We start from the raw sequence: 13524 nt of genomic DNA, 5'->3' as shown, positions 1-13524 counted from the left end.
TTTTTAGGGAGATCCGACGGCTGTTTTTGCATCAGTCAAACTGCCCGGAGGCAGTCAATTTTTTTGTGCTATCCGCCGGTCGACGTGTAGCGTCGCCCTTTAATCAATGTAATAAACCGTATGTCAAAAATTGTATGAAATATAACATAGGGAGTAGCAGAGTGGCCTGCTGAATCTCCATTGGCTAAATTGGTTATTCATATCGGGAAAAATAGCATTTCCTACTATTCTACACCACTGTAATATTGTCCACAAAGATAAATGCGGCAATACAATTATTTATAGAACTAGATATACCCCGCGCGAGTTGGTGTGGAAATTAGTTCCAATATACTTTGATGAAATTTGGTTGTTTGGAATATACTCCTTCTGTTTTTATTTATTCTGCATATTAATTTTGTCTTAAGTCAAACTTTGTAACTTTGAACGATTCTATAGAAAGAAAAATATCAGCATGTACAATACCAAATCAATCTCATTAGATTCATCATTGAATAACCCACAAAAAAGATTCATCATTGAATATATTTTCACATCACCTCTATCAATGAAATGATAGGCAATATGTGTATTCACGGGAAAAAATATTTATGATTGTAAATGTTCATGTTGTTTACAATAAACTTGGTCAAACATTATAAAATTTGGTTTAAAATAAAACTAATATGCGGAGTAAATAAAAATAGAGGGACTGCATTTTAATAGTGTGGTTTACGTGGAAATAAGAAGCATAGAAGCCATGTATCCCTTTTTTGTCCAAACTAATCAACAAATGTCATAACGTGGACGTATCAAAACATGGTGTGCTAAGTGGTTGTAAAAAAAAGAAATGTTGAAAAATGGTTCACCAAGCCATGGAATATTTTACATTGTCAAGTGTACCGTTGATGAATGAGCGGATAAGATCGAACACAAGATGTTACTAACAACCATGACAATTCAAGAAGAAGAAAACTCCAACCTTTATCGCTTAGCAAAAATCTTATATGGAGTACTTATTTCTCGTTTCTGATGTCTTTTCAGATGTAATTGCCAGCACCTCAAGCCTAGTTGGGGTATGTTTGTTTCTCCTCATATTCTTTCTGTGGAAGAAATACTACGGTATTTCTCCCTGCCAATGGGGGTCAAAGAACACACCAAGGATGGAATCTTTCCTGCAAAAGCAAGGAACTTCACACCCCAAAAGATATATTTATCCAGAGGTGAGAAGAATGACCAACTCTTTAGCTCACAAGCTTGGCCAAGGCAGCTTTGGAGTTGTCTACAGAGGCAAACTCCCTGATGGCCGTGAGATAGCAGTGAAGATGCTCAAGGACACCTAGGGTGATGGGAAGGAATTCATGAATGAGGTTGCTAGCATTAGTAGAACCTCTCATGTCAATGTCGTCACCCTCTTAGAGCATCTCTAGTAGATCCCGCAACCCGTCGTCCCGGAAAAATTGTTTACGATATCCCGTAAACACTTTTAGCAGGACACCAGCGCGCAGCCAGAATAGATCCTGCAAATTTATACATACTAGTCCACGCTAAAATATCTCGCCGGAGTTCATCACAAGCATATCATAGCATAGGGATGTTCATCACACGCATAGCATAGGGGAGTTTTTAATACAAACCGAAATTAAACACACATAGCAGATCTACTCATCGTCGGAGTCATTGTCGCTGCTGTCGCGGGGCTCGTTGCCGTGGAGGGTGTGGTAGATGAGCGTGCCGGAGAGGGTTGCCGCGAACTGGAACTCCTCCTGGAGCACCGGCACGCGCGCGGCCGCAACTGCATCTCCAGTTGCGGCAGCCTGCTTCGCCTCAAACCATGTGCGCTCGGCCGCCCTATGGTGTTGGAGGGGTTGCCGAGGCGACGGAAATTCGCCCAAGCTCGCAATCCGGCGCTGCAAGATTTCACGCCGCGGGTGCGCGCCGCCTCCCTTTGCCTGTCCGACACAGGTGGGCGGAGGGAGGAGTTGCCGGCCTCGTTGTTGTTTCATCCAGCGAACACATCGTGGCACCCAATGCCACCGCGGCGGCCGAAACCCCCGCCGCCGCTATGCCCGGAACCCATGGACGACATCTCCGGCAAGATCCGACGGAGAAATGCAAAGGAAAAGGTGGCTGGAGGAGAAGCAATTTAACGCTGGAGGGAGGAGCTTTGCGGGTGAGGAGGGTGGGGGATTTGTGGGACGGGAACCCTAAACTGCATCGGCGCCCACATATATGGAGGAAACAGCGGCGGTTTATGGGCCTCCTCTAAAATATTTACGGGGCAGGCCTTTTTAGTGGATCTAATCAGGCCGGTTTTTGGCCCGCCCCATAAAACGTAGTTTGCCAGACTTTTACGGTATCTGCTAGAGATGCTCTTAGGGTTCTGTTTGCAAGGTTCGAAACAAGCTCTCATCTACGAGTACATGACCAATGTCTCACTTGAGAGATACACTTTTGCCAACAACTCTGCTCAAGATCCGAACACACTAAGCTGGGAAATACTCTTTAACATTGTTCTTGGCATTGCTCGATGCCTTGAGTACCTTCATCGTGGGTATAATAGTCGCATCGTGCATTTCAATATTAAGCCTCAAAACTTTCTGCTGGATAGAGACTTTTGTCCAAAGATGTCTGATTTTGGATTAGCAAAACTGTGCCAGCAGAAGGATAGTAAAATCTCTATAGGTGGAGCAAGAGGAACTGTAGGGTACATAGCACCTGAGGTGTTTTCAAGACAGTACGGAGTGGTGAGCAGCAAGTCGGGTGTGTGCCGTTGTGGATGGTGGTTTTTGAGATGGTTGGAGCAAGGAAACAAATCAGTGTTAGTACCGAAAGTAGCGCCATGTATTTCCCTCAATGGGTATATGACAACTTGGATGAGTTCTGTGGCACCATCGACGAAATTACTAGTAACGATGTCACGGAGCTGGTGAGGAAGATGACTCTAGTTGGACTCTGGTCCATACAGTTAACACCCACAAATCGACCGTCTATGAGCGAAGTCCTTGACATGTTGGAAAGCAATAGCAAGGACTTGCATCTTCCAGCAAAAGCATGATGATGTAAAACCAAAGTGGTATTAATTCGAAACTCCTGACTGATTGAATTCCAAACCGAAGGGAATGGCAGTGGTATAGACTCATTGACATGCATGGCTAAGGTGGTATTCTAATAATTTGATTGTTTGCAATGGTAATTATTAACAACTGTAAGCATTGTTTCACAATTCTCCTAAAACTAGCATCTGTGTGAAAATATTTTACTACGTGTTATCATGTACCTTTTCAAATTCAGTATTAGCATATTTTCTCAATGTACCATCAGGCATCAGGGACACAAAAAATTCGCCTCCACCCATTATGGAGAGTTTATTCAACTATCACAGCGGTCCGTGGGCAGTATCTTAATCATCAACTCATATATTTTATGTGTTTCAAATTATATGAATCACGGTTAATGATACATCTAATGTTTGTTGTTAGTATTTGACATGTCTAATTGTGCATACTATTGATACGAATAAATCTGTCAGTTGTAACAAAATAGAAAATGGTGTATGCTCTCGTATTAGCTAGATGTTAAAAGATAAATGCTCCATGGTTAAGGTCGAGGCGTATTGTCTTACATACTTTTATCGTTAAAAGCATTCCTATTGTCCTCAAGATTGACGGGTGCGGCTTGCTGCTACACTCGTTACATCAGCATATTTAGATTACCAACATTAGAGAGCTAAAAAAAACTGGACAACATTTACCGGTCTAGGTGGTCCTAAATATTAACGTTAGTTTTTTCATTTTGCGAGAAAACTTCCGATCTATTCATCAACTTCTAAGGTAGTACAAAGAACACTAGAAGTAAAATTTACATCTAGGTCCGTACACTACCTAGCGATCACTACAAGCACTGGAGCGAGCCGAAGGTGCACCGCCGTCATCGCCCCTCCCTCGTCAGAGCTGGGCAAACATTATTATAGTAGATAGTCAGAAAGTCGTCGTGCTAAGGCTCCGTAGGACCAGCGCACCAGAACGGCACCCGCCGTCGATGAAGAGAAGCATAGACCAGAAGGATCCAACCTGCAGACACACAAACGTAGACGAAAAAGACCGCATCTAGTCAGATCCACCGAAGACAAACGCCGAGCGGATCCCACGACGTCCGTCGGAGGCAAACCTTCACACGCCTTCCAACGACACTTGAAACATCATGGGGATGGGGTCTAGGCGGGGAGGGCCTTATTCCATCTTCTAAAAGTCGTCGCCACCTCATCGTCTTGAGCATGGCACAAACCCTAACAAAAACCAGAAAAACACCTAAAAATGAAGCCCTCCTGCCGGCAAGGACCGAGATCCACCGCGCCTCCATGGTCCAAGGACCATTGGAGACCAGGCGGATCGACAACGGCACGAGCGAAAGGTAAGGAAACCCTAGATGAGAGTTCACATGAGGGCTTCTCTTTAGACTTGTGGGGGTGCTATGTTGGAATACCTGTAAAGATTAACATTACATTGCATGAAACGGACATGTTCAATCTATGATGGCCACGTGCTTACATGAGAATATTAGGTAGAGTGTCACTCCACTCTCAAGTACAATTGGTAGGATATTTAGAAATCAGAATGTTCTTTGGCTGCAAAAATATATTTCATCTCACATGCTATTAGGATTCAATATTTAATTATTTATTTATTTTGCATGATAATACGTGTCTCATTTATATCATAAAGATTATAATACAAGTCATGTATACACCGACCTAGAAAAACTGAAAAGATAATGTAAGGCTAACCTTTGCACGAAGGAACACCAGGCGAGAAAAAAAAATACACTGACCTGAGCTTGACACCAATGCCACCAAGCCCCTGCCGAAACTATGTGACCTCTGCAACCTCGAAAGCTAGAGCAGGCATCCACGCGGCTTGTGCTCCGCCGCTGGGCCATGGATGAAACGGCTATGATGCAGGTAGTCCTTGTAGACGCGGAGCAAGCAGAAGCGCATGTTCTCAAGTTCAAGGGGTTGATCAAGGTTCATCGAGTGCTCAATTGAGACAGGGCATGGGGCCATTTGACGCTGATGAACGACTACTTTCGGATGCGAAAAAATGTCTTCGATCGCCTCTACCATGGCGGCTGGTCCTTTGGCGACTACTTCATCTTGAAGAACGATGTCGCTAAAAGAATTGGATTCTCTGGTTATCAGGAGTGCATGACCGCATTGCGGATTCTTGCATATGGAACGACTGCAGATTTCTGGGACGAGTACCTCCGGATATCTAAGAGCACATGCGAAGATGGGATGGTCAGATTTGCTACTACCATGATCTCTGTGTTTGGACCACCACAGTACTTGAAAGAACCAACTGTCGCAGACACTAACAGGCTCTTGGCAATGTCTGAAGCAAAGAGGGTTGCTTGGATCTCTTAAGTGCACACATTGGACATGGAAGAACTGTCCATGCTAAGAAGTGCACCATCATTCTTGAAGCAGTTGCATAAGAGGATCTCTGGATTTAACACACCTTCTTTGGCATGCACGGGTCACACAGTGACATAAACACGTGCTGCAGCAATCTCCTTGTTTGTTAGGCTGACTGAAAGAAAAGCTCCTGAGTGCAACTATACTTTCAATGGGCACTACTAGGGAAAATCTTATACACAGAACTTTAGCAGTAGCGCGGGTCAAAGAAGCACGCTGGTGCTAAGTAGCAGTAGCGCGCATGTGCAAACCGCGCTGCAGATAAAGTTTTAGCAGTAGCGCGTCTTGTTCTAAACACGTTACTACTAAAATTCCCACGACTTAGCCGATAGGCTACACATAGTAGTAGCGACCTATATCGAACCGCGCTACCGCTACTTTCTTTGTAGCAGCGCGTTTTAATCTAAACTCGATACTGCTAAAGGATATAAAATTAAATAGAAAGCAAATAGAAAGGTAACTGAAAATGAAAGAAATAGAATAAGGTGAAAGAAAAAAATAAAATATGAAGAAAACTAAATGAAAAGGGGAAAAAATAGAAAGGAGTAGCAGTAGCGTGTATCCCAGAACGCGTTGTAGCTAACGTAGCAGTAGCGTGCTTTCTAGAACGCGCTACTGCTACTTCCGACTTAACCACGGGGTTCGTCCTTCCCCACGGCCACTTCCCCCAAATCCAGCTCTCCACTCTCGCCGCTGCTGTCGCCCATCGGCCGCCGCGCGGTCTCCGCACACCCTCTACGCCGCCCCCGACCCCGACCTCGACGCCGCCATCCGCCGCGCGCCTGAGCCCCGACCCCGACCTCGACGCCGCCTGCCCCTCCCTCGTCGCAGGCACCCGAGGTGAGCACGCCTGCTCCTCCATCTCCCCTACCTCTGCGTAGGGTTTCTTTATATTTTAGTTGCATCAAATTAGTTAGGGTTCATGTAAGGATGGAAACGAATCAAATGCGGATGCGGCTCAAATGAGTTAGGGTTCATGTAAGGGTGAAAACGAATCAAATTTCTAAGATGAATCATAAAACGAGTAAAATTTGACCACTTATTTCACTTTATAGTTGGATAATTGGAATATCCGCTACCACTTTCCACCCCTAGCTTCATCAAATTAGATGGTATTTAGGGCAGTAAGTCCTAGGTACTAATTAGTTAGTAAGAACTAGGTACTAATTAGATACTAGTTTATTTTTATTTATAGTAAGTTTATTTTTAATAAGAACTAGTTGAATTAATAGAACTAGTTAGTGATACGGCCAGTTTCAATTGTAGTCGGACCAATGACAACGACGACGTACAAGCTACCCACCCGAATCAAGTTATTGTTGTTCCATTAGTTACTGTTAAAGATGTATATGTGCCAAACTATACTGCCGTTGATAAACAGTACACAAAAAAGATTGCAGAATTTGTTGAAGTCACATGCATGCATACTATGGTATTGACAGAGACGCGCTCGTTTAAGAAAGAAGGAAATAAGATGTTGGACGTGCATGCATTACGTGGGGAGAGGTACATGTGCGTACAGCCATGCATGCATAAGAAACTTGAAGCCTTAAGTTACATGGTGGAGCTAACATGGCGAGACATGTCGATGGAGATAATTTAGAAGGATTTCAGTTTGAGTATTACGAGAAGATCTCATCACGTTGGTTCAAACGGAAAAGGAGCAGCAGTAATTGTATACTATTTCTATTTCCGCCATGTAAAGAGTTTGCTCGAGGGAAGACTTCTAAATTGTTACGTGATATATTTTCTTTGTGCGACTTGGGCTGGGGTCCACCTCCATCAAATCAGATCAACATGGCGTACCAGATTTTAGTTTATATAATAAAATTCTGCCGAGATGTAAAAGGCAAATATAGAGTTGTCCAGTTTGTTTACGCATAGTGTGTTTTCTTGTTTTCTAAGTCTAGGTTTGATCGGCTATTATATAAAGCCAGGTGCGTCCATGTGAAAGGCAGGTTATATTTTGATAATAAACACGATATGTTTTTAGGGTAGACACCCGTATCGAGTTTTGGGGGAAGTTGTCTAAAAATCCTTAGGTTTTGGAGGAAGCTTTAGAAAACCTCTTTGTTCGATTTCTCTTCGTGGAAATTGTTTTGCGCGTGAGTGCCGTCGTCGAGATTGGTTTTCTCGTGCTGGACCGTAAGGTTCAATCCCTCTATTTCGCGTACATCGCGTGCACGGGCGAGAGGTTACTACTGCTGAAGGTGGAGTGTCGTGAAAGGTCGGGCCGCAACAACAGACCGGATCTCGCCAACAGGGTTCGGTCAATATCAGTTAGTAAGAACTTGTTGCTATTTTTTTAGTTAAAGCAATTTTTCCCGCATCGACGTGGACGATGCCTATCTCGCATCCTCGTCGTCGAGTCAGCGGAGGACGACACCTGCTTGACCAGATGGGCCATGTCCGGGACTGGGTTCCGCCTGGGTGGTACTGGGAGGCGCTACCTACCGGGGGGCGCAGGTTGGTGAGGAGCCAGCCTGTCGTTGACCCGAACCTTCTTTGGTGGCGGTCGCGTGGGCCAGTGACGGTCCAGAGGCTCGGGGACCCCGCGGAGGTGGTGCGTCACCGTGTCAGTGAGGAGGACGCGCACGTCCGTCGCTACTTGTTTGCGTTGGAGCACAGGTTCTCCAATACCTGGCAGGTTCTCCAGGGATCTCACTGGAGTTATGATCTCGTGATGGTTCCTTCTCTGTGGGTGTCCACCGCCCGCGCCGATACCTGTCGTGTGCTAGGGTTTTAGTTGTATTAGTGATGTTATATGTATGATACTATTGGGGATGTATTAGTGATAATATTCGACGATGTACGGACGCATGAGATGATTTAATTTTGCTTATTGAATGCATGCTAATTTGAGTCCTATAAGATATTTTGAAATCTATATCTTGTGTTGCTCAAATAGGATATGTGCTTGCCCAAGTGGCCGGTCATGTTTGCAGGTTACACCTCTGAGTGGCCTATGTTTTGCCGGAGTGTTGATTCATTTCCGTTCCGGCAAATTTCAGGCGCTCGATATGTCCTATTTTAGAAAAGGTCATGTCGGATTTTTCCGTGAATTTTGGCATGACTTGTGCCAGAATATGTAGGAAATATCGAGTGCCCCGGATTTGTGTGTTGAGTATCCTGCTAGTTGTCTTCAATCGATTTTCAATTAATGTTTTAACTATGAACATAGGAAATGTCTGACGACGAAAAGGATTTTGGTATTTGCAAATACTGCGAAGACGAGCGCGGCCTGTGCGATGGAATCTTCCTAAATGATGATAGGTGCTTCAGCATCAAGCTGGATGAGAACTTCGAAGTGGATACATTAAGTCACAACGACAAGTCTTTTTTCGTAATTAAGCATGATATTTGCTTCATTTGCTTCAACTTATAATTTAAGCATGACATTAAGCATGACAAGTCTTTTTTTTTACTATTCTACTAGCGTATCCCCTGCCATGCAAGAGTTTTTGTATTGGATAAGATATGTTTCAGTCGTACTATGGAGAAAAAGAAAGTTTACTTGAAGACCAAGCATGGTTATATTTTCCACGCAAAATTATACAATTCAGACGACTACACCTATTTTGGATGCAAAACATGGCGAGCACTATGCAAAACTTATGCATTTGAGCCTGATATGGTTATCACCTTTGATATTCGTCCGGAAGATGATATTGAAAGTAATACCGATATCTGGGTCGATGTACAGACGCCTCCAGTTATATCATTATGTAAGTTTCTCAATCATATTTATGTCTTTGATATTGTTTATTCAAAAATAGTTGACAACTAATTTGTATTGTCAACTTATTTCGGTGCAAGCAAACATGTCCATCGCTTGGTAGACAGGACCTACTACTGTCCCGAGGCTGAACTAAACTGCGAGGAGTTAAGTCATCATGTTTTATGGCTTGAGGATCTTGATACTGTCAAGACAAATTTTCTTCCTGCACTTCAAAATGTTAGTACTGAAAACGTGCGACCAATAGTGTTCGTAATGAACTACGGTCACATCTATTTAGGAAGGATGGTAAGATTTTTACTATTTGTCCTCAGTGCATCTTTTCCATACATTATTTTTGAAGTTAACTTCATTGCTAAGTATGTCACAATACGATGTTCTTCAACAGGGACTCCCGATGAATGTTGTGCCTTATGGGATCGAGACTAAAGGCACCATGAGCATTATTAGCTTACGGCCAAGATATCCTACAAATTACTTTAGTGCATTCAAGATTAGCGACGGATGCTTAATAGTGCAAGACTGGACCAAATGTGTGATGGAGAAGCGCAGAGAAGTACTAGGGGGCAGCAAACAGATGCGCTACCCATGATTAGGAGACAGGTTCATCTGTATGCTCCAACTTGATCAAGGAGGAGAGCTACACATGTTTTATGTTATTTTACTTAAGAGAGAGCAGCAGGAGTGATTAGCTAGTTAGAAATGAGTTTGAGGATGATATGCTACACTATTACTATGATGATAAAATAGCTAGTGTTGGTGGTAATGACTATGATGATTATTATTAGCTAGTGTTAATGATGATTAAATAAATACTGTTGGTGGTAATGACTATGATGATGATTATATAGCTTGTGCTGACGGATTAGATTCAAGTGGAGGCAACATGTGGTGCACATCGAAAGTACTACTAGTTCAAACTAGATCAAGTTTGGATTAGTAGTATACTTTTGACATGCACCACATATTGCCTCCACTTGAACCTAATCCACCTTCATTTGAAACACTCTTATTGACATAATGATGTAAACCTCATAACTGGTATTGTACCAATATTTGTACGATGGCGCATAAATACACTAAAAATAAAAAAATAAAAAAAAGAATACTAGTAGCGATGGAGAGAAAACACGCAGCCAGTAGTTACATTAGCAGTAGCGTGGGAGTAAACAGACGCTGCAGTTATTTGTCCTAGCAGTAGCGCGTGCGGGCACGCCTTACTGCTAAGCAATAGCTGTAGCGCCTTATTAGTAGCACGCCTACCCGCGCTACTAGTGAGTACAAAACCAGCGCTACTGCTAGGGTTTTCCCTAATAATGGGGCATGACTATAACATGGGCTACTATCTGGTTGACGGAATCTATCCTCCGTGGGCCACCTTTGTCAATACCATATCTGAGCCAGTTGGTCAGAAAAAGTCTCATTTTTCCTAAACACAAGAAGCAGTTAGAAAGGATGTGGAGCTTCAGGATCGTTTTGCAGTTATTCATGGACCTACTAAATAATGGCATCCAGAACATTTAGTGTTTTAATTTTTTTTGGTATTTTTATTTTCTTTTGTGTTTTTATCTTCTTCTTGTTTTATTTTTCTTTTTAAAATTCTTGGACTTTCTTTAAAACTTAAGAATGTTTTTAAATTTGTCAACATTTTTGAACCCATGGTTTTTTTAATTTCCCGAATAATTACTTGCAGTTCATGAACAATTTTCAAATTCACAAATATATTTTTCAAAATCTCAAACATTTTTTAAATTTTCCTGTTTACTTTTAAAAGTCATAACATTTTTATGAATTCACGAACCTTTTTTGAAATTCATGAACATTTGCTAAACTCTCGTTAGTTTTTGAACCCATGAACATTTTTATGAATTTTATAATTCTTTTATAAAAATTCATTAACATTTCTGAATTCACAAATATTTTTTTTGTAATCATGCACATTATTTGAATTCGACAACTTTTAAAAATTGGAGAACATTTTTTGAATCATAAATATACTTTTCGGACTTGCAAACATTTTTCTAGTTTATGATAAAAATTTGGAATTCGAGTTTTGTTTGGAATCCCAAACATATTTTAATGAAGTAAAAGAAAGAGAAACAAGGCGCCCTCCCTGCACATGGGTTGGGGGGTGCGCGATAGTAGCCTATCTACCGATCCGCGCACAAACTAGGAGGTCCCAAATTACATGATAAGCAAGATGATAATTAGTCCTAGACATGGGCAGCCCGGCCCGAAAAAGCCCTACCCAGCCCAGCCCGATGTTGCTTCCGGGGTGGGCCTGGGCCTAGGTTTTAAGCCTGAAGGCCAAGCCCGGAACTGCTTTTTTTGCGATTTACTGAAGAGGCCCGGCTCGAGGCCCGACGGGCATTTGTAGTGGCGGGTTGGGCTTGGGCCCGAAAAGTAGGCCCGACGGCCAGGCCGGGTCCGGGCCTGAGTTTTCTACCTCGAGCTTGGCCAGGCCCGGCCCGGCGGATGGCCAAGTATAATGATTATAAAAAAGAGAAAAACGAATCAAAATGATAAGCACCGTCTGACGTTTTTTTTACAAGCCATCCGAAAAAAACTCCAAAAAAACTAAAACTTTTCATCCAAACAGAAAGTTGTCGTGTTTCATAACTAAAGTTGACATCCTAGGGTAACTAAATTTGCCATAAAAAACGTCTGAATGAAACTGCTTTGTTTCACACGCGTGGGTGTGGCACTTGGTCCAAAACGAAAGGTTACAAACGCCGGCACCCTCTTTTTTTTTTAGCAAAACCGGCACCCTCCTAGTCCTTCTAGGAAGAATATACTTTTGCCAGGACTGGTTTTCTTGGAAAAAGCCAATGGGGCACAAACCGTAGATTTTTTTGTTTAGGGGCGGGCACAAACCATAGATAATCGGGTTAGGCGAGTCATCTACGCTCCTCGTCGTCCTGTTGGCCTTGGGTACGCAGCGCGAAGCGGCAGAGCGGGCAGAGGTGGCTGACGCCGAGCCACACGGAGATGCAGTCCTCGTGGAACGCGTGGGAGCATTCCATCCTCCTCAGCCTGTCGTCCTCCTCGAAGGCCTCCATGCACACGGAGCAGCCCTTCTCCCTCGCTTCGCCGGCCGTGGTCTTGGGCAGGTCAGCGATGGCCTTCTCCGACGCCGAACCCGCCGTTCCTGTACGGCGGCGCCGCTGCAGGGACGACGACCGGCGGATCGTAATCGTACGTCCGCCACCCGCCGGGCCGGCCTCCGCCGCCGCAGCGGTCGTAATCTCCACCTCGATTGCGCTGGTCGCCGAAAAATGAGTGCGGCATCCAAAACACCGCCGTGGAGGTGGCGCGCTCCACGTCCATTGGTGCCGCGGGCTTAATTAGTTCGATGCTGCTCAGGCGACCAGCGCAATCGAGGTGGAGATTTACTTTATTTATGATGATGAACTTGCATAGAGAGATTCACGCGAACGCTGGGGCGCGCGAGATCCTTTTCGACTCGGTGCCGGTGTCGGCCTCGTGTCGCCTGCAAATCGCATGCTAAACTGCGTTTTGTTTCTGATGAAAGCCGCACGATTTCCATATACCACACTAACGAAAGCCGCACTATGCAATCTGCCGCGCCTCCGGGTCGCACCACTCCCCCCGCCAATCTGCGCCGCACCCCGTGATTCAACTTCACAAAAGATATCTGGCAAACGTTCGCTGGTATCCAATCCCGACGAACGCCCCCAGAACCATCGGATATGCATCCGACCACAATAGTTTTCTGGAGAAAAAAAACACAATTTAAACAAACTGCCATGGCAGTTTTGTAAAATATCAACCCACCCTCAACCCAATAGATGTGAAACTGCCACGAGGGCTACATTGAAGGGCTGGTTCTCTCCTAGTTGGTGTCCATTGTTGAGGGATGATTTTGTCGCCAGGAAGGCAACGGAGTCATCCTTGCGTCTCATATAGTCGTGATGTGCCACCGAGGAGCTCGTCCCTTGCCCGGGCGAGGAAGGGCGGGGGGTGGAGGCCAAATCTGGCTAGCCCATGTTGGTCTCGGAGCTGGGGACCGTCCAAGGGTGTGCAAGGAGGTGCCTTTCCGCTTGTCTCTTTGGTCGTCGTGGTTGCAAGTCTCGGTTGGGGTGGTGTCGAGGTTTTGGATGTCAGGGTGGCAGTCTTGGTGGTAGGATCCATGGTTCTCGTGGGGGGAGCTCGCGGCTTAAGTGTTGGATGGTTGCCATGATCGTGTAGGCGGCGTGGTGGTCAGTGTGTGTGGTAGAACCAGGGATCCTACCGGACCGGCCCAAAGCGAAGGAGGCAGAGCTCGCGGAAGCGCTCCCAAAGGGGCATGTCGCCCTCGTCCTGCTCGAGAGCGTAA

The 13524-nt window shown here is 44.5% G+C and overlaps 2 pseudogenes; one reads left to right on the top strand and one right to left on the bottom strand.

Annotated features, from left to right (window-relative positions):
* Nucleotides 1–3037, top strand: part of LOC119299153 — a 5470-nt pseudogene extending 2433 nt beyond the window's left edge.
* A 9048-nt stretch (nt 3038–12085) lies between these two features.
* LOC119299152 lies at nt 12086–12515 on the bottom strand (annotated as a pseudogene).
* Between the last annotated feature and the right edge of the window lie 1009 nt (nt 12516–13524).

This window comes from Triticum dicoccoides, chromosome 5A (genome assembly GCF_002162155.2).
Source record: "Triticum dicoccoides isolate Atlit2015 ecotype Zavitan chromosome 5A, WEW_v2.0, whole genome shotgun sequence".
In the NCBI taxonomy this organism is placed as follows: domain Eukaryota; kingdom Viridiplantae; phylum Streptophyta; class Magnoliopsida; order Poales; family Poaceae; genus Triticum; species Triticum dicoccoides.
Note: the sequence above shows the minus strand (reverse complement) of the source record. Positions and strands in the feature narration are given on the sequence as shown.